Source organism: Cnephaeus nilssonii (genome assembly GCF_951640355.1).
Source record: "Cnephaeus nilssonii genome assembly, chromosome: 24".
NCBI classification, from domain to species: Eukaryota; Metazoa; Chordata; class Mammalia; order Chiroptera; family Vespertilionidae; genus Cnephaeus; species Cnephaeus nilssonii.
The window spans coordinates 2,221,022-2,240,734 of NC_137095.1; the positions used below are offsets into that span (position 1 = coordinate 2,221,022).

Here is a 19,713-nt window from a genome sequence, read left to right on the forward strand (position 1 = left end):
TTTGATTCCAGGTCAGAGCACATGCCCAGGTTGTGGGCTGGATCCCCAGAGTTGGGCATGCAGGAGGCAGCTGATCAATGATTCTCTCTCCCTTTCTCTCTCTATTTCTCTGAAATCATAAAAGTATATATATAAAAAAACACAAAACTATTGCCATCAAATTCAATAGGAATGCTGACTACATACAAAAGACATCCTGGGACAGATGGCAGGGTTATCCTTCCTCTACCTTTGACTTCTTGCCTGTTGAGCAACTACATTATGTGAACACCCTGGAGGGGCCAGGGAATACACAATGCCATTAGGTTATTCTGCCAATGACGTCAGCTACACGGAACAGTTTTGGAGGTCCTGAGAATGTCTGCACATAAAGGCCACACAAGCCACAGGCCCCAGAACATCTGTGGCCTTATGTTCAGAAGAGGCACTTATCATCTGATTTACTGCAGGTTTTCCCACTCACTATTGAAACAGTGTTTCTGTCCTACTTGTGGTTCCACCTCAGAGACTTACAACAAATGACACCAGCCTATGAAATGTCATACTTCCTGGCACGTTTCCTTTGCAGGACATGGAGAGCAGGTTCCTTAAACATTGCTGAGGCTTATGTAGTACATACTGTGAACAGAGAACATGATTCATATTGGTCACAGAAGCAGAGCAAAGGTCTCATCTTCAGACTGACCTTTGCCCTCACGAATATTCGAGGCACTAGGCTGAAAATTAAATGCACAAAGTCACGTGGTCTTTCTTTTCAGGCCATGGACCGCAATAAGTAATAAGCCAATATGGGACAAAAAGTGATTCCCGGACATTATGTTGTCCCTTTCAAACCACATACACTTTTGGATAAACACAGTGTCTATTCATCTCTACATGCTGAAAGATCACATTTGTGTTTGCAAATCATCTGTGGCAGTGAATAAAACCAAAATTAAAGGTACAAATGTAAAAATACCTTTAAAAAGATTCTAAACTAGAGCACAGGAGAGGAGAAAAAGAGGTTTGCAGGTTGGTGAATAAGAATCCCCCCAAAAATATCAAAGCATAATGTGAGTACAACTATGTCACTGAAAAAGGTGGCACTTCTTAGCTGAGAAGGGGTGCTCTGGATGAATCCTGGGTCAGGTCCATTTTCTCGTCACAGAGAAATGAATGAAGATACTGCCAAGAGTTTGGAGGAACCATAATTACTTTCAGCAGAAGTGAAAACAAAGAATACATTCCCGCCGAAACCGGTTTGGCTCAGTGGATAGAGCATCGGCCTGCAGACTCAAGGGTCCCAGGTTCGATTCCGGTGAAGGGCATGTACCTTGGTTGTGGGCACATCCCCAGTAGGGGGTGTTCAAGAGGCAGCTGATAGATGTTTCTCTCTCATCGATGTTTCTAACTCTCTATCCCTCTCTCTTCCTCTCTGTAAAAAAATCAATAAAATATATTTTAAAAAAAGAAAAAAAGAATACATTCCCCTGAGCATTCAGGGGTGGTGACCGATGCGCACTCCTCAGGTGAGTCAGGTGTTAGAGGTGAAATCTCTTCAGCAACAAAGAGACAGTGACATCATTTGGGTCATAGGTCTGGGCATGTTAGTAAGTACAATGAAGATCCTTCAAGTCTCACGTGTACCTCAAATTTATGAGGCATCTAGCAGACTGTATGTTCCCATAAAATGGGATTACATTCATGTAAAGGGTCTCATAGAGCCCCTTAAGTTTTCTTATAATAAGTGAGAAAAATAAACCATTTCCTGCACATTTATGGCTTTTCTCCAGTATGAACTCTGTGGTGTCTAGTGAGGTTACATCTTCGACTGAAATGCTTCCCACATTCACTACACTCATATGGCGTTTCTCCAGTGTGAACTCTGTGGTGTACACTGAGGTGAGAACTTTGACTGAAGGACTTCCCACATTCACTACACACATATGGCTTTTCTCTAGTATGAACTCTGTGATGTATAGTGAGGTGAGACCTTTGATTGAAGGACTTCCCACATTCACTACACTCATATGGCTTTTCTCCAGTGTGAACTCTGGTGTCTAGTGAAGTCAGACTTTTGACTGAAGGACTTCCCACATTCACTACACTTATAACACTTTTCTCTAATGTGAACTCTGTTGTGTTTAATGAGTAGGGCTTTCACTGAAGACCTTCCCACAATCAGTACACTCATAGGGCTTTTCTACAGTATGAACTCTCCCATGTTGTAGGTGGTTGAAGATTTGTCTGAACACTTTCCCATATTTATTAGACTCATTAATCATATCTCCAGAGCTGAGACCTTTCTGATAAGCAACTTTCTGTTTCTGGCTGGCAGCTGTTTCACATTCACCCCACTGGTGATGTCTTTTTCCACGGAGACATTCCTGTGAACTCTCATTGTTACTGTGTGGCTCCTCAGTGATAAGAGAGGCCTGGTGCTGGAGAAGCCCTGAGATGTCTGGGGAGTCCACCCCAACCTCAGTACTAGCTTCAGGCATCGCAGAGAAGTAGAACCAGCAAGTTGTCACACGCGAAGCTCTCTCCATGTCTTCTTTCCAGGGCTTCTCTCCACAGGCATCCTTCTGCGGCTGGTGAGGGTTTGCACTGAAACACAAGTCTCTCACACATGTATCACTTAAGTACACATTCTTCTCAAAGTATGCCACTTGTACCTCAGTCAGGTGCAAAATATCTTCTAACACTGAGAAGCACGGATTACACAGATGGGTCCTCTGAGTGGCTGCAGCTGTCTTGGAAGCCCCGACCTGAGAATCTCCTACAGATACACTGTGCTCAGAATAGGCCTCCCCATCATCCATTTTATGCCAAGGACCTGAAAACAGAGGAATGATGCGGAAATGAATGTTGACTGAGGTGACAGAGGGAAGTCCCATTATAAAACTGTGTTGTACATAATACATTGGTCTCATTCAATAGGCTGAAAATAAAAGACCTGACAGATGAACTAATAAGATGCAACTGTGAAGTTCTTGACCACTGAAGATCACAAAACAAGAGAGACTTCAACAGAAATAGAGCAAAAACATGGCAAGCACCACATGGAAGAGAAGCGGACTATCCAGCTCATTCTGCTGCTAACAGCATTCAGTAGATCTTCTCTGCTGGTGACATGGGCAAGCTGTGCAAAAGGTTGGTTACATCTCATTCAAAGCAAAATTCAATAAACAAGTAGCAGGTGTTGGAGGGGTAGTTAAGCATGTATGTGTCCTTATAACACTTGCATAGGTCCATGTTGTAGTATACTGCAGAAAGAGATGTGCAGAGGAATAGGTGATGTAAAAAGGACACAAAGGCCAAGGTAGACAATGCTAGGATGCCACCGATGAAATGACAAGTCAGCAAAGTGTCAAGTGTGGAAAAGAAAGGAATAAATGAGGTGTGGCCATTGGAACCTGCACCAAACATTGTTGTACAGGAGCAGGTCCTGGTATAATGTGAACACCATCCTTACGTCACACCTCCCCCAGTTGCCACTCAGCCGGGCTAAGCATCCTCTAGAACCATCCTGTACGTTCACCCTGGAGAAACCCTGCGTTCTCCCTGCACCTCCTTTTCTAGAAGTATGTACAAACTAAATATTCTGAGTATCAATGAAAAGACAACAGAGGTGAGCGGCCATCACTTAACCATAGCATTCAGCTTGCAATAGTATCCAGGGAAGGAAATATTACAAACAATAATTGGAGGGTCTTACAAGAACAGCCCCTGGTTCATGTATGTAAAGAAGATAACTGACACAGGGTCTTTATCGACAGGAAAGGTGCAGAATTGGAAGCCATGGATATGGATAGAGTCACACTCCCTGGAGTGGAAGAGCAGGAGGGACCCATTAAGCGGTCTGTAAGAATGCTGACACCCAGACACTTCCTGCAGTTTCTGAGGCAACTGGTGTCAGGGAGGTTTATGGAGTCTATTGCTCAGGGCTCTTTGCACAGCTCAGCACTGGCAGCCACAGCCCATCTGACAATACAGTGGGGGAAATAAATAGAGCCCATGGTCTGGCTTTGAGAGAGAGAGAGAGAGTGCAAAGTCTGTAGAATAAATAACGAGTGGGCATCACCTCAGGACACTAGGAGAGATGTGAAGGTCTTACCTATGAATGATACAAGTGCAAACACTTCCAGCGTCACATCACAGTACAGACGTCTCTGAGCCTCATCAAGGATCTCCCACTCCTCCTGAGAGAAGGCAATGGCCACGTCCTCAAATTTCATATCCTGTCATAATGGGCACAGAACATCCCATGATAAGATTCTCTCTTGAGATTCCAAGTCTGCCATACTACCCACCCTGCACATGCATATGCTCCCCTACTCCCCACATCAGAGAAGAAAGCAGCCCTTGGTCCCATTAAAGTCGATCTCTTCTTATATTCTTACTGATGCTGTGTCTTCCCACCACAATAAAGGCAGAGGAACAGATACAAGTTACCTGTGCTCTCATCCTCAAATAGGAGTCACACTGCCCCCTTTCAATAATAGTTGGTGTCAGGAACATAGGGTAGGAGGAGATGTTCCTCATAATGGAAATGTGATGGATTTGACTCTGGTTTTGTCAGGAAATACCCATGTTGTCCTCCAAATTGTCCCTCCAAGGCATCAAACAACATAGTAATTACCATTGCACTTCTGACTCCAATCCCAGTTTGCTGAGGCCATCACTCTGCATTACCTGCTGTCCATAGTTCTGTGATCCACACTTGTCTCCCACAGCTTCATTCCCAGAGGCACAACTTCACTGATAACACAAATGAGCCATGATGAGGACAGAGTGTTTTCTAATCAGTTTCTTACTCCAAATTCTAGTTCACCACCTCTGTAATACATTTCTCTCCCACCCTTCTCTCTTCTCCTTGCCCCATGCCGGTGGGGATGTTCAAGTGCAGGTGACACTGAAGTATGCTATCTCATTCCTAGTGTTCACTGGGTCAGCCCTCAACAAGAAATGGCAGGTGGGCACATATATGGCCTCTAAGCTCTACATTTGTCATGTAGCATCACAGCAACCCATCCTGTTAGAAATTATCCTAAAATTCCCCATATCATATCATAAAGACACCATCAGAAATGGACTCCCTTTTCATTTATTTGCACATCATTGTTAGTGTCGGGCCGCTTTGCTTTTAGTCCTAGGGACCACACTGATGTCATCATCCCCTGTGTGTGATTGTGCAGCTCAGCCCGGGTTCCCCACCTGCCACACTGACATAGATGGCACCTCCCATACTGTTCTCTGGGTCACTGCATGCTCTGCCCTCAAGAGAACTTTGGCTGCTTGTCCTCACAGGTCCCTAGGCTGTGCTGGTGTTCAGATGTGTGTGGACTGACTAGGTGATTAAAAGATATGTACTGATTTCAGAGAGAGAGAAATAGGGATATACTATATATATATATATGCACACTAATAAAAAAGTAATATGCTAATTCAACTGGGAGACCTTCCGGATATCCTTCTGGATAAAGCCTGGGGCTTGGCTGTCCTGTAAACCATCCCCAAACGACCCTCAGCCCTTTGCCCCGCCAGCCCTCACCCATGCACCAAGCCCCTATCTATACTAATAAAAAGGTAGTATGCTAATTAGACCAGGAGACATTCCGGATATCCTTCCAGACACAGCCATCGTGGCGTGGCTAAGGTAAAGGCGGTTAGGGGTGATCAGGCCAGGAAGGGAGGGCATTTGCAGGTGATCAGGCCAGCAGGGGGGGCCAGTTGGCCGGCGGCAGGGGGCAGTTGGGGGCAAGCAGGCTGGCAGGGGGACAGTAAGGGCATACAGGTCGGCAGGGGGACAGCTGGGGGCAAGCAGGCCGGGGGTGGGGCAGTTGGGGGCAAGCAGGCCAGCAGGGGGGGAAGCTGGGGGTGAGCACACTGGCGGGTGGGGGGGGGGCAGTTGAGGGCAAGCAGGCCAGCAGGGGTGGATGCTGGTGATGAGTAGGCTGGTGGTGGGGGGGACGGTCGGGAGTGAAGAGGCGAGCAGGGAGGGCCAGTTGAGGGCGAGAAGGCAAACAGGGCGGGATAGTTGGGAGCGAGCAGGTGAGTAAGCAGAGTGGTTAGGGGTGACCAGGCAGGCAGGCAGTTGAGCGGTTAGGAGCCAGGAGTCCTGTATTGCAAGAGGGATATCCTACTGCAGGTTTAGGCCTGATCCCACAGAGGATCCCAGATTGGAGAGGGTGCAGGCCAGGCTGAGGGACATTCCTTCCCGCCCCATGCACGAAATTCATGCACTGGGCAAGTAGTATATATACACTGAGTGGCCTTGTAATTATGATCTGTGAATGCATAATAATCTGGCAACTCAGTATATATCCTATATAATAAAAGGTTAATATGCAAATTGTCACCTCGACCAGGAGATCAACCAGCAGGCAGGCTGGCCAACTGCCAATATCCCCTCTCCCTGGTCAGGCTGGCCGGACCCCACATAATAATCTGTCCACTGTGTGTGTGTGTGTGTACTGAGGGAGAGAGAGTGAGAGAGATCTATTTTTTGTTCCATTAATTTTATACATTCTAGTAATTGATATATATATAGTAGAACTTCGGGTTACGTCGGAGATCTGTTCCTATGGCCAGACATAATGCAATTTTTACTGTAAGTCAAAACCCACCTACATAAGCATCTACGTCACTCACATGGCACACATACACAGCAGAAATGAAGTGAAACAGTAAAAAAAATTTAAAAGAAAAATAACAATTCCTGACCTTTACTTGTGGTAACTAAATAATAAAAAGCATAAAGCACATACGTACATATAAGGGTAAATACTGGATTATCCTTACCTTTACTACTCTTGTTGGCTTGCACATTGGACGTTGCAAAGTGGGGAAAGACAGGCTTAAACTAGGCTGCTGCGGGGAGGAGGTGTGAGAGGCAGAACCTGCAGAAGATGCATGTGATTCTGGGTCAGGTGAGTCCGGAGAGGCAGAACCTGCAGAAGGTGCTGGAGATCCTGGGTCAGGTGAGTCCGGAGAGGCACAACCTGCAGAAGGTGCTGGAGATCCTGGGTCAGGTGAGTCCGGAGAGGCAGAACCTGTAGAAGGTGCTGGAGAGCCTGGGTCAGGTGAGTCCGGAGAGGCAGAACCTGCCGAAGGTGCCGGAGATCCTGGGTCAGGTGAGTCTGGAGAAGCATATGAGGTAGAGGGTACGGGATCTGTTGCAGGCCTCTCCACCTTCGTAAAATAACGTTCGAGGCTAGTCTGGATGGATATCTTCTTCTTGTCCTCCCAAATCTCCTTGTAACACCGCAGGCTATCCATGACCCCTCTGGCAACCTTAGTGTACCTGTCACTGTTGGGGTTCTGAGCCTCAAACCTTGACAAGGCATTCTCTATCATGGCAAAGGCCCCGCTAATTCCTTGCTTGTAAATCTCCTGGGCTCTGGGGTTGGTGTGTCTTCCTCTTCAATGAACTGCTGTTTCAGTTGAGTGAGGTCCTCGGCAGATAGCTCCTCTCCATGAGATGCCAGCATCTCTGTGACATCCTCAGCCTCCACCTCCGAATCAAGCTGCTTACTCAACTCAACCACATTCTTGATGACAACCTCAACTGAATCCTCAAAGCCATGGAAAACAGCATATGGTTCATGTAGGTACAGACTATTACACGGCACAGGCTGCCACAAAGAACCCTTACCTAGAGAAAGAGGGCAGAAGTTGAAGCCATGCATGTGGACACTGTCAGCCTTCCATGGAAAGAAAGTGAAAGCTGGGACCCATTAAGCTCACTGCAAGACGCCTCACTCCCTGACACTTCCTGTACTTTTTGAGGTTACCGGTGTTAGGGTTGTTTGTGGAGTCCTTTGCTCAGGGCTCCCCATCCAGCTCATCCCTGGCAGCCACAGCACTTTTGACAGGACAGTGGGGGACATTAGCAGACACCATGTTCTGCCTGTGGGAGAGAGAAAGCTACGGCTGAGCCATAAAGGAAGAGAGGTATCATCGCAGGACACTGGGAGAATGTGAAGGTCTTACCTACAGATGACACAAGTGCGAACACTTCCAGCATCACATCGCAGTACAGAAGTCTCTGAGCCTCATCAAGGAGCCCCCATTCCTCCTGAGAGAAGGCAATGGCCACGTCCTCAAAGTTCACATCCTGTCATAATGGGGACAGTGCAGCCATGATCAGAGTCACTCCTAACATTATAAGTCTATCCTACTACCCACCCTCCACACACATCTGCTCTTTCCACTCCACACATCAGAGAAAATACCAGCCCTTCATCCCATGAAACCCACTGTCTTCTTATTTTCCTGCTGATATTTTTCTTCCAACAACAATTAAGGCAGTTGAGCAGATAGAAGATACCTGAGCTCTGGACCTCCCATGTACGCCACACTGCCTCTTATCAATACAGTGGGTGTCCATATATAGGTTAGAGATATGTTGGCCATAAAGAGAGTGTGAGTGATTTGATACTGTTTTCTCAGGAAATAGCATTGTAGTCCCTCAGATTGTTCCTCTAAGACACCAAACACATGGCATCACACTTCACCCTCTTGACCCCAATCCCAATGTGCTGAGGCCATTGCTTTGTACTACCCGTTGCACATAGTTTCTTGAACAACACTTCTCTCACACAGCTTCATTCCTGGGGGTACAACTTCAAATAAAATGCAAATATACCATAGTGTGGGTACATTATTTCCTAATCACCTTCTTTTCCAAAATTATAGTTCACCACCTCCATAATCTATTTCTCTCTTACCCTTCTTCCTTACCCGTGTCAGTGGAGATTTACAAGCCTGGATAACACTGATTGATGCTATCTCATTCTTTTCAACCAGTGTTTCACAACCAACAACAAAAGACAGGTGGTTAGTTAAATAGCACCTAAGCTTTTAACCTAGAATGTAGCACCCAAACTCCTCTCTTTACAGGCAATTACCCTAAAATTCACCATATTGTTACATCCAGGGACCACCAGAAACAGACTCTTCCTTCATTCACTCTATGTCAATGTCATGGTGCTGTGACCATGAATTCACCTTCCCTCTCTGAGTGCACATCACTCTTTCTACCACAATTCTCTCAAACAAGCACTTCCACAGGCCCAGCCCCCATACTCATCTTCAGGCCTTTTACTTATTACTCGGCATGTGTGGTCAGAGGATGGTTTCCATATTGAATCAGGATCAAGCACTGCCCAGACTCTGATAGTCCACACTCATAGAGGCAGCCTTGATTCCTGCTATGTAGGCCTCTCTCCATGACTGTTTATTTCCTTCAACCTCAACTATTAAGAACAACCATCAGATCTCAGATATCCAGAGCCCACCTCCTGTGATGCTGCACTTGATGTCCCTTCACTAGTCACAGCCAACACTCTCACTTAACCTTCACTCAAGTCCCAGCCCTGATGGCCCTCTGCACCATACCCAGTGAGTCTCATAGATGAACACTCAAGCCTCTTAGATAATCCACAAGACTGACTGCAACTCCCCACAGCCAGGCCACACCAAGAGTCACAAGAAAATCCTGGTGAGAGTTTAGAAAAGTTGATATGTACCAGCCTCAGTCTCATCTTGTTTGAATTACTCTTTGGCCTCCAATTAATCTCAGGTCCACTCACCTTTTAAAGGCTTAGGCCACTGCTAAACGATTATCTCTCCCCCACACTCTACAGGACAACTTCTGTCCCTATCTGTGTTGTGACACCCCCTTCTCACAAACAGTGGCCCCAGAAAAAAGCCATTCCTCAGGCTCACACTGTCCCTTCTGACTACTACTACCATTAACAACCTGACCATGATTCCCTGTATTAAAGTGATACACTGTCCTAGATGATGTGTCTCATTTTGTTGAGCATAGACCCATGCACTGGTGTGAGGTCACATGCCTGGGTTGTGGGCTGGATCCACAGTAGAGACTGTGCAGGTGGCAACCAATCCCTATTTTTTGGTCATCCCTGTTGCTCTGTCTCTCTCGCCTTCCCCCCCCCCCCCCCCCATCCTTTCTACATCTAAAATCAATAAAAATATAGATGTACTTTAAAAAACATACCTGCAGGTTCCTGATTCGGTTCCCTCTTTACTCCAAGCCTTTGCACATTCTGGAACCTGTGTCTGGAGGACCACACACTCACTACACTGGTTGCCAAAAACAAGGTCCACTCCATGAAGCCCTCCTCCTGGCCTTTGGAGTCTGGGCTCAGTGTCTGTTCAAAGTCCCCAGGTCCCCGGGATACAAGAGCGGCTGACAGACCCAGGACTCTACTATCTCAGAGGCCACAAGAGGGTGAGGCCCTGAAATAAGCTCCACAATCCCGTACACCTGATCGATTCTGCATTTGCAGGAATTTGTGGAAAGATAATGGTCTGTTGGGAGCCTGGCAACCACCAGGCTCTCTGGGCTCAGGCTGCCCAGGTCCCTTGCCCAGCCCGGAGGCCAGGTGCCCTCCAGATGCCTGTTATCTCGGGGCTCAGTCCCCAGTGCTCACTCTTGAACATTATCATTTACAAGACTTTCCCTTCCTGTCCACAGCCGCTGTCCTCTGTCTTCTAGTCTGTTCTTCCTCTGAGCAATGTCAGGAAGTTAGTCCCCTGCCTCAGAAAATGTCCCTCTTTTTTCACAACCATCTATGGTCCAAGCGTTCTGAGAATGAAAGTAAAACTCCTCACGCAAAACCACATCTCATCTCTTTGTTGCCTTTAGATCCCAAACAGACCCGGGTTTCCGAATCCTCCCAGCTCAGTGTCACCACCACGTCCTCACAAGGCGGCACTGCAGCCTTCCACCCTCTTCCCCCATCACCCACGTGTCACCACCAGGGACTCACCATTCTGGACGCTGGGACCTGGGCGGCAGGACCTGAGCGGCGCCGGCCCCCAGGCTGGAGGGTTCAGGGGGGTCAGGCTGCGGGAACGCTGTGAGCAGAGAGGATCCGGGAGGCAGGGGGACCCCGATCTCGGTCTGTTGGGGCTCCAGGGGCCTCAGACACACCCTGCACCGCAGGCAGCGGCCTCCCAGGCCTCCTCCTCCTCACGACCAGCGCCCTGAAGCCTGTGACTCCGTGAACAAAGACCTAAGAGGTTACAATGACCACCGCGAGGAGGAAGGCGGAAGTCCCACCTTAACCGGATGCGCAGACACCAAAATGCCCTTTAGCACCGCCCACACGAGTGCAGTGCCTTCTGGGTAATGTAGTTTTCTCAACAGCCCAGGGGAGTAGTAGCATCCCAGCCAATGACAGGTGTTGTGGCCCAGTAAGTGATGCCTGGGGAGGGACTAGATGGGGCCAGAGGCCTGGCTAACTGGAGCAGACTAACAGATCTCTGAGGGGAAGGAGGTGGGAGGAATGCAAGAGATCCTCCAGAGAATATACACAGAGGGGGAAATGGGAGACATCCATAATGCTATCAACAATAAAAAATATATGTATTTTCGTAAACTTTAAAATAATGTAGCTCAGTGTTTGAGCCTCGACATATGAACCAGGAGGTCATGGTTCTTTTCATTTTATTTTTATTTTTAAATTCGTTATTGTTTAAAGCATTACATATCGTATGACATACAACTCCTTTTCCCCCCTTTGAGCTCTGCCCAGGCACCCCCAAGCCTCAGCACATGCCCTTACCTCCCTAGTGTCTGTGTACATTGGTGCTGCTTATATACATGCACACAAGTCCTTTGGTTGATCTCTTACCACCTCCCCCCCCCCCCCCCCCCCGCAAATCCCTGCCTTCCCTTTGAAGTTTGTTGGTCTGTTCGATGCTTCTATGTCCCTGAATCTATTTTTGTTCATTAATGTATGCTGTTCATAAGGTCATGTGATACTTGGGTCTTTCCCTGGTCAGGGCACATACATGGGTTGCAGGCTCAATTCCCAGTGTGGGGGTGGAGTCATGCACGAGGCAACTCATCAGCAATTCTCTCTCATCACTGATGTTTTTAATTCTCCCTCTCCCTTCCACTCTCTAAAATCAACAAAAATATTTCAAACCAAGTATGTACATAGATGCATAGGCCATGGACCTAGACAATAAGGCAGTGAGGAACTAGAAGCAGAGGGGTAGAGGGAGAAAAGGGGGGGAGGACTATGGGGGAAATTAGAAACATCTATATTAGAGTCAATAACCCTATCTAATAATAATAAGCAGGGCTTGATGGGGGCTCTCAGGCCACACCTCCCGCCCCTGTGGGGGACAGGGACCTGAGGCCATGTCCTTGGCCTGGCAGAGCTTGACGGGGTACCTCAGCCCACGCCCCCCATCTGGCAAGGCTTGACGGGAGACCTCAAAGCCCACTCCCCGCCCCGGCCCTGGTCTGGAAACCTCAGGCCGAGCCTCCCACCCCAGCGTTGGGCCAGGGGACCTCAAGCTGTGACCCCTGCCCTGGAGCTGGGAGAGGGACCTGAAGCTACAGCCCCCGCCACAGCACCAGGCTGGGGGCCCTGAGGCTGTGCCCCCCACCCAACGCCGGGCTGAAGGACCTGAGGCTTTGCCCCCTGCCCCGCGGGGCTTGACAGGGGTGGGGCTGGCCGCCTCTGGATCTTGCCCAATGGAGGTGGGGCCGGCCGGGTCTGTGTCTCTCAGGATTTCAAGGCACAGGTGGGTGGGTCCTTGACTCTGGATTCCACAACGCATCCCAGACTCTTGACAGGAGGAAGATTTTCAAATACATTTTACTAATTTTCTTTCATCTCTGACATTTCTATTATAGAGGAATGTCACGTATGGTCAGGGCAATATTAAAATATCTCCTCTAATTAGTACCCTTTTAATGTGCACCAATTTTGTGCACCAGGCCACTAGTAAAAAATAGCGTGCACAGCCGGTGGGGCTCAGTGGTTGGGTGTGTACCCATCAACCAACATACGGCTGGTTCAATTCCAGGTCAAGGCACATACCCATGCTGGGGGGCTCCATCCCAGTAGAGGGAATATTGGAGGCAGCTGGTCAATGACTCTCTCTCATCATTGATGTTTCTTCCTCTCCCTTTCTAAGACATCAATAAAGACATTTTAAAAAGAACAGTGTTAAGACTGATTTGACACAACAACAACAAAGTGACTGTGGGCCTTCACGTTTTCTTCCAAGTCTTGCAAGCAAAATCAGGCCTTGTTCTCTCTCTCTCTCTCTCTCTCTCTCTCTCTCTCTCTCTCTCTCTCTCTCTCTCTCTCTCTCTCTCTTCAGCCTCTGCGCTTTATTGATTGAATCAAGTTCAGCAAAGTGCCTCCCTGAGCGTAGAAGGCGGGCATGCTGTTGGTCTGAGAGCCCAGTGCTAAGGGCGAGAGCACGGCCGGCCCGACAGGAAGGGCAGCTGCGGGGCGCACCCCGGGCCGCGGGGTCCGTGCGCCGGGTCCCCCGCCGGCCTGTGCACGGTGAGCGGCGCGCCCATGGGCGGCGAAGGTCTGGGCGCTGGTGTCGGCGCCCGGGTTCTGCTTCTCCCACTTGGTGCGGCGGTTCTGGAACCAGATTTCCACCCGCGTCTCGGTGAGGCTCAGCGACACCCGCAGGTAGCGCGTCGCCTTGAACTTGTTCTCCGCGCCACGAGCTGCTCTTGGGTGAAGGCGGTGCGCGCGGGCCTCGGCTTCCCCGACTTGGAGTCGGAGCCCCTGCGCTTGGGCTTGGGCTGGGCGGCCCCCGCCGCGCCTCGCGGGGCTGTCCCTGCGCCCCCCTGCGCCGCCGCCGCTGCTGTTGTCGTTGGGCTCGGCCTCGTCCCCCCGGTTGGGGTCGCCGGCGAGGGCGCGGGGCCCCAGCTCCTCTGCGCGCGGTGGGCGCCCCGGGGTTGCGGGGACGAGGGCGCACGGGGCCCAGAGCGGACGCAGCAGGCGCCACGGGGCCCAGCAGGACGCAGCGGCGTCTTCTGCTGTTGAACTTGTTGGGGTCCAGGATGTCCAGCACCGAGAAGGGGTGGGGCGCGGCGGCGGCCTTGCTCTGTCTTTACCCAGGCTTGTCCCAGGCATCACTTTTAGGGAACAGGAGCCTGCCTGGAGCCGGTCTGGCTCAGCTGGGCCTGTCGTGTTTGAGTTCTGGACTTCATGCAGAAAAGATTGCATAAGAGTTCAGAGATTTTGAGGGAACATTTATAAAAGGTGGGGATAGTGAAAAAAATCTGGGGCTTAGGATAGAACAAGGAACAGCAGAGAGACTAGGCGGGGCTCGTGTGGCTCTCTAGAAACAGGACTGTGAGCTAGCTCCCTGGAGAATCAGAAAAGGAGGCCTTGAGCACAGGTTCAGGGGGTTAGCCCGGGATGAGCTGTCGCTGCTCATTGCTGCCCTGGTTGCAGGTGGAGCGGGATCCCTTACAAGCTTAGGAGAGCCGGGCTGGTGTGATTCAGCGGTTGAGCATTGACCTATGAACCTGGAGGTCACGGCTGCATTCCCAGTGAGGACTCATGCTCAGATGATGGGCTGGATCCCCATTGTGGGGCGTGCAGGAGGCAGCCTATCTGTGATTCTCTCGCATCATTGATGTTTCTATCCCTCACTCCTCCCTTCCCCTCTGAAGTCAACAAAACATATTTTAATGTATATTTTAAATCAATATACTTATATCAAAGTTTAACAAAATATTACAACTTGCCACTTCTCAATTATTTCACTATTTTATTAGGAAAGTTCTTGAGCATCTTTATACCTACTGTATCAATATGTTGGAAATAAAACACAATGATGTGCTACGGAAATATCTCATCAGCCCATGTTCAGTGCTGTCACTTTGGGAGTTTGAAAGTGACGATGATGAGAGTATTTACACCAGAAAAATGGACAAATACTACAGACCTTGACTTCACTTAATATACTATTGAATGCTTCAACTTAAAGTGAATGGTGGACAATTTTAGCAACCTAGGTAACATGGAAGTGGGCTTTAAATTGTATATAGGATACAAGTTTAGAAAAATAATTTTCCTCCCGGTATTCAAAATGGCAAGGAAAGAAGTCGAGTCTTTGAGGAATGAGTGATGCCCCAGTCAGTGTAGGGTAGGCTATGCTGACTCATTTGCGTCCGCTAAATCATCCATAGAAATGTCGTTATTAACGTGTACATGAGGGAGTCCATTGTGGGACTTCAAGTCGTCTTGCTCCGTGGAGGCTACTCTGGGCTGCACTAAGGCTTGAGGGCTTATTAATCCCTTTCCACTTAACATTACCAGAACCACCGGAGGAAATACACTACAGAGACATCAATGCAGCTGCGAATCACACGGTGTATTACACTCACACCAGGACCTTACTGATCTTTGGGTGCCCTGGGCGCTGGCTTAGGGGACCCGGATGCTGATGCTGCAGGGCGGGCGTCTCTGGGTGCGGCTGGAAGGGCTCCGGTTCTGGAACAGGCTGTGCCCTGAGCTCAGCGGGGTCCCCGGGAGTCCTCCAGGAGTAGCGGACTCCATGGGCCTTCGCCTTCTGTGGGCCTCACGGTGGGGCAGCAGGTGATTCCATCCAAGGCCTGAGCACAGCGGCTCGGGCTTCCCCAGGAGAACTTGCATGCGTTTCAGCTCCTCTTCTCACAGCCAGTTTGCTTGCATTGCCCACGCAGCCCAGGCCTCATCTGGGGGTAACAGACTTGTGGGGGCGCTTACAGGGGCTGCACCCTGTGAAGTGTGTGGCCAGCATGCTAATTGACTCAATCTTTTTTTTTTTTTAATATATTTTATTGATTTTTTACAGAGAGGAAGGGAGAGGGAGAGTTAGAAACATTGATCAGCTGCATCTTGCACGCCCCCTACTGGGGATGTGCCCGCAACTAAGGCCCATGCCCTTGACCAGAATCGAACCCGGGACCCTTCAGTCTGCAGGCCGACGCTCTATCCACTGAGCCAAACCAGTCAGGGCTAATTGACTCAATCTTAAAGCCCTTCCCAATGTTCAGGTTTACATTCTGTCACAATCCACACTTCAAATTCATACATTATTGCTCTCACACCCAGAAGAGACAATTTTTTTTTTAGTTTTTTAAATGTATTTTTTTATTGTTTAAAGTACTACATATAGTAGTACATATATCTCCTTTTTTTCCCCCATTGACCTTCCCCCAGCCTCCCCTCGCCCCTGTCGCATGCCCTCATCCGCCCCCCCCCAATGTCTTGTGTCCATTGGTTGTGCTTCTATACATGCATATAAGTACAAATATATTAATACTGGAAAAATTATTATGTACTGGTGGTCTGAAGGTGACGTTAGATTTCTTCAGCCTTCCACCCAGGAAATACCATCTGGAAAACATGACAGATGTCTTAGTGGGATCTCTGTAAATTTTGCCAGCCAGCATTACTGCGCCGGTCCAGTATGTCCCTGAGGCCAGAGGAAAATTGACACGGGGGGTTTATCCAAGGGGACAAAGGCTCTCTTCCTGAAATGTCCATTCAGAGGCCTAGAATTTAAAGTTAGAAGCAGCCTAGTGCCCTTGCCTTGTTTAAGCCGCCTTATACCCCCAGAAACAACATCCTGGGGAGTAATGAACCCCTGTGTCCTTCCCCGCTATGTGACTTACTCTCCTCTGCTACTCCATTTCTCTTCCTCTAAGGGTCACCTTAAATGTTCTTTTTGGCCCTGACTGGTTTGGCTCAGTGGATGGAGCGTCGGCCTGCGGACTGAGGGGTCCCGAGTTCGATTCCGGTCAAGGGCGTGCGCCTTGGTTGCAGGCATATCCCCAGTGGGGGGCGTGCAGGAGGCAGCTGATGGATGTTTCTCTCTCATCAATGTTTCTAACTCTCTATCCCTCTCCCTTCCTCTCTGTAAAAAAATCAATAAAATATATTTTAAAAAATGTTCTTTTCGAACCACTTTGCTGTGAATGTCTAGGAAACAGCACAGTTAGCCTTCCACCGGGTCTGAATAATAAGAAGAAGCCCCTCCCCAGAGGAAATGAGAGGTCCACTGAGCAAAGTTTTCAGTGGGACCCCAGCGCTGAGGCCCTCCAGGACATAAGCCATCTACCAATTTCCTCCATGCCGTAAAACCACACTCTGGACATTAATTTCCAAGCCACATTACAAAACCTCTTCCTGGTGTCTACATTTCCCCTCTCTCTTACTTGAAGACGAAAGGGACCATAATTCGGAAGAAAAGTTCTGCTTAAAAAGAAGAAACAGTTGTCTGAAAGGTTTCAAGGAAGGACCTCAAATTCTGCAGGACTTGCATTTCATCAGCAGCGCCCAGAAGTCCCTTCCAGCTGGGGCGGGGGGGGGGGGGGGGGGGGGCTCCTGGACCTGGGGGACAGGCCGCGGTTCCTCCCGGTTCCTCCTGGGAACTTGCAGCAATTTTCTGGGCAGGAAACCAGTCCGATCGGATGAAACCGGGCGCGGGACAGTTCAGCCTCAGCTCCCAGTTCCCATGGAGCTGGGTCAAGCGTGGACATCAGTGATGGGCCCCGGGGGAGCGGGTCTAAGAGAGGGGTGGGGGCGCGTGTTTCTCTGAAATGCGGTGGGAGGCCTGGGACCCCAGGGGCTAGACCCAGGCTGAGGGCACAGCCCCAGGGTGCTGGCTGCAGCTCCCGTTGCTCCCAGGCCTGCCTGCAGCGCTTACATCCAAGGCTGTGGGGGACCTGGCGGGGGGGTGGGCAGGGTGCTGGTCGGCCTAGGGACTCCTGCTGGGTAGGCAGAGAGGTGGGTGAACTAGGCTGTACCCGCTGAGGTCCCTGCCATGGGGAGGAAATGGTGTCAGCGCTGCTTCTCAGCCTGGTGCACGGGGGTCACCTGGTTGCAGACGCACCAGGAGAAATAGAAGGAGAAGCACGGGGAAAAATCAGGGCGGATCTGTCCTCCTCGCTGGATTTGTACCTCATTTCCTCCTACTTGCCCGCCCGCTCTATACTATAACCTTGATAACCTGGAAGAAAAGAGGTGTTTCATTCTTGTTTGTTTGCTTTTTTTTTTTAATTTTAATTTCTTTATTGATTAAGGTATCACATATTTGTCCTCATCCCCCCATTCCCATCCCACACCCCTCCCCACACATGCCCCCACCCCCCTGTTGTCCTTAACCACTGGTTAGGCTCATATGCTTGCACACAAGTCCTTTGGTTGATCTCCCCCTTTACCCCCACCCTTCCCTACCCTCCCCCCGAGGCCCGACAGTTTGATCCATGCCTCCTTGTTTCTGGGTCTGTTCTTGTTCATCAGTCCATGTTGTTCATCATTTCCCCTAGATGAGTGAGATCATGTGCTATTAGAAATACACTTATAAGAACCGAAAATGAGACAAGCAATAATGGTTATGGTGACAGGCAAATGAATCAGTGTGTAGTGAGTTTCTTTCTGGGCCAACAGTTCTTTTGAGACCCAATTTCAATGTCCAACAGTTCCTTATGTGTACATGTCAGCACTGACATTTCAGTTCTGGATGGTGGACAAATGGTGGTAATGCAGGTCCGACTCTGTCTGATTTGGTCCTGGGCAACCTGCAGTGATGCACAGCTGCTGACTGCTAGTATAGGAAGGCCATGCTTGTTGTTGTTTTTTTTTTTTTAAATATATTTTATTGATTTTTACAGAGAGGAAGGGAGAGGGATAGAGGTAGAAACATTGATGAGAGAGAAACATCCATCAGCTGCCTCCTGCACACCCCCTACTGGGGATGTGCCCGCAACCAAGGCACATGCCCTTGACCGGAATCGAACCTGGGACCCTTCAGTCCGCAGGCCGACGCTCTATCCACTGAGCCACACCGGTCAGGGCTGTTTGCTTGTTGTTTTAAAATTCTGGTAGAAGCTGCGCCTTCCTGGCTCATCCCTCCCTCACTTGCACCAGGCGCCCCCTTCTCTCAGGAGTGACCCCTGGTGAATTGACCCCTCTTGGTCGCCTCAATGCATTCGTGGAAAATGGCCAAGGGGTTTGGTGCCAGGAGAGAGTGTGACTGCAGCCCGAGGACCAGATTTCTGTCTAAACTGCCTTCCTCGGTGTTGACTGCAGCCCTTTCTGTGCTGCCTCTGTCTGGCCAGCTGTGCCAGTGCCCCTTCCTGGCTGTGCGCATGGCACCCCGCACCCCGCACCAGGCAGCATCGGAGTGGGGAGGGGAGCGGCCCACGCATTCCCCCTGAGCCGGGGGTGGGGACTCACCTGCTGTTCCTTTGCCCTCTGTCTGGAGTTCAGCTTGCCTTTGCGGGAACCTGGGAGTGGGTGGAGGGATGGGAGTAGGGGTGGGGACAGGTGCACTCCACAGAGGCCATTATTTAAGGATCAGATTGCCAACCTTCTCACCCCCAAAGCTTAACCACACTGAGATGGCAGGGGAGGCTGTCACCTCTCTCACATCTGGTGGAAATCCAAAATGGTGATGGCAGGAGCCCTGGGGGCAGGGGTGGGGAAGGGAGTGGTGTTAGGCCAGTGGTCTGCAAACTCATTAGTCAGCAGAGCCAAATATCAACAGTGCAACGATTGAAATTTCTTTTGAGCCAAAATTTGTAAACTTAAACTATATAGGTAGGCACATTGTTATTAACTTAATGAGGGTACTCCCAAGCTGGCCTCTGCTAAAAACTCAAGGGGCCAAAGAGCCGCATGTGGCTTGTGAGCCGCAGTTTGCCGACCACTGTGTTAGGCAATAGCTGTTTAATTTACATATGGAATTACCCTTTGGCCCAGTGATTATTCTTCTGAGAATATATTACAAAGATTAAGTGATGAAAAGAAGTAATGCATATGCACAGGGCCTTTCTGAGCCGTCCTATTTTTTAAAAAATATATTTTATTGATTTTTTACAGAGAAGGATAGAGAGCTAGAAACACCGATGAGAGAGAAACATCAACCAGCTGCCTCCTG

At 49.4% G+C, this 19,713-nt stretch overlaps 1 long non-coding RNA gene across 1 annotated transcript; it reads right to left on the minus strand.

Annotated features, from left to right (window-relative positions):
- Window positions 1-4,226: 4,226 nt before the first annotated feature.
- On the minus strand, window positions 4,227-11,048 carry LOC307095091. Its single transcript, XR_013813176.1, has 3 exons — window positions 10,782-11,048; window positions 6,784-8,098; window positions 4,227-4,740 (listed from the first exon to the last, which is right to left on the minus strand). It is a non-coding gene; the product is annotated as an uncharacterized lncRNA (long non-coding RNA).
- Between the last annotated feature and the right edge of the window lie 8,665 nt (window positions 11,049-19,713).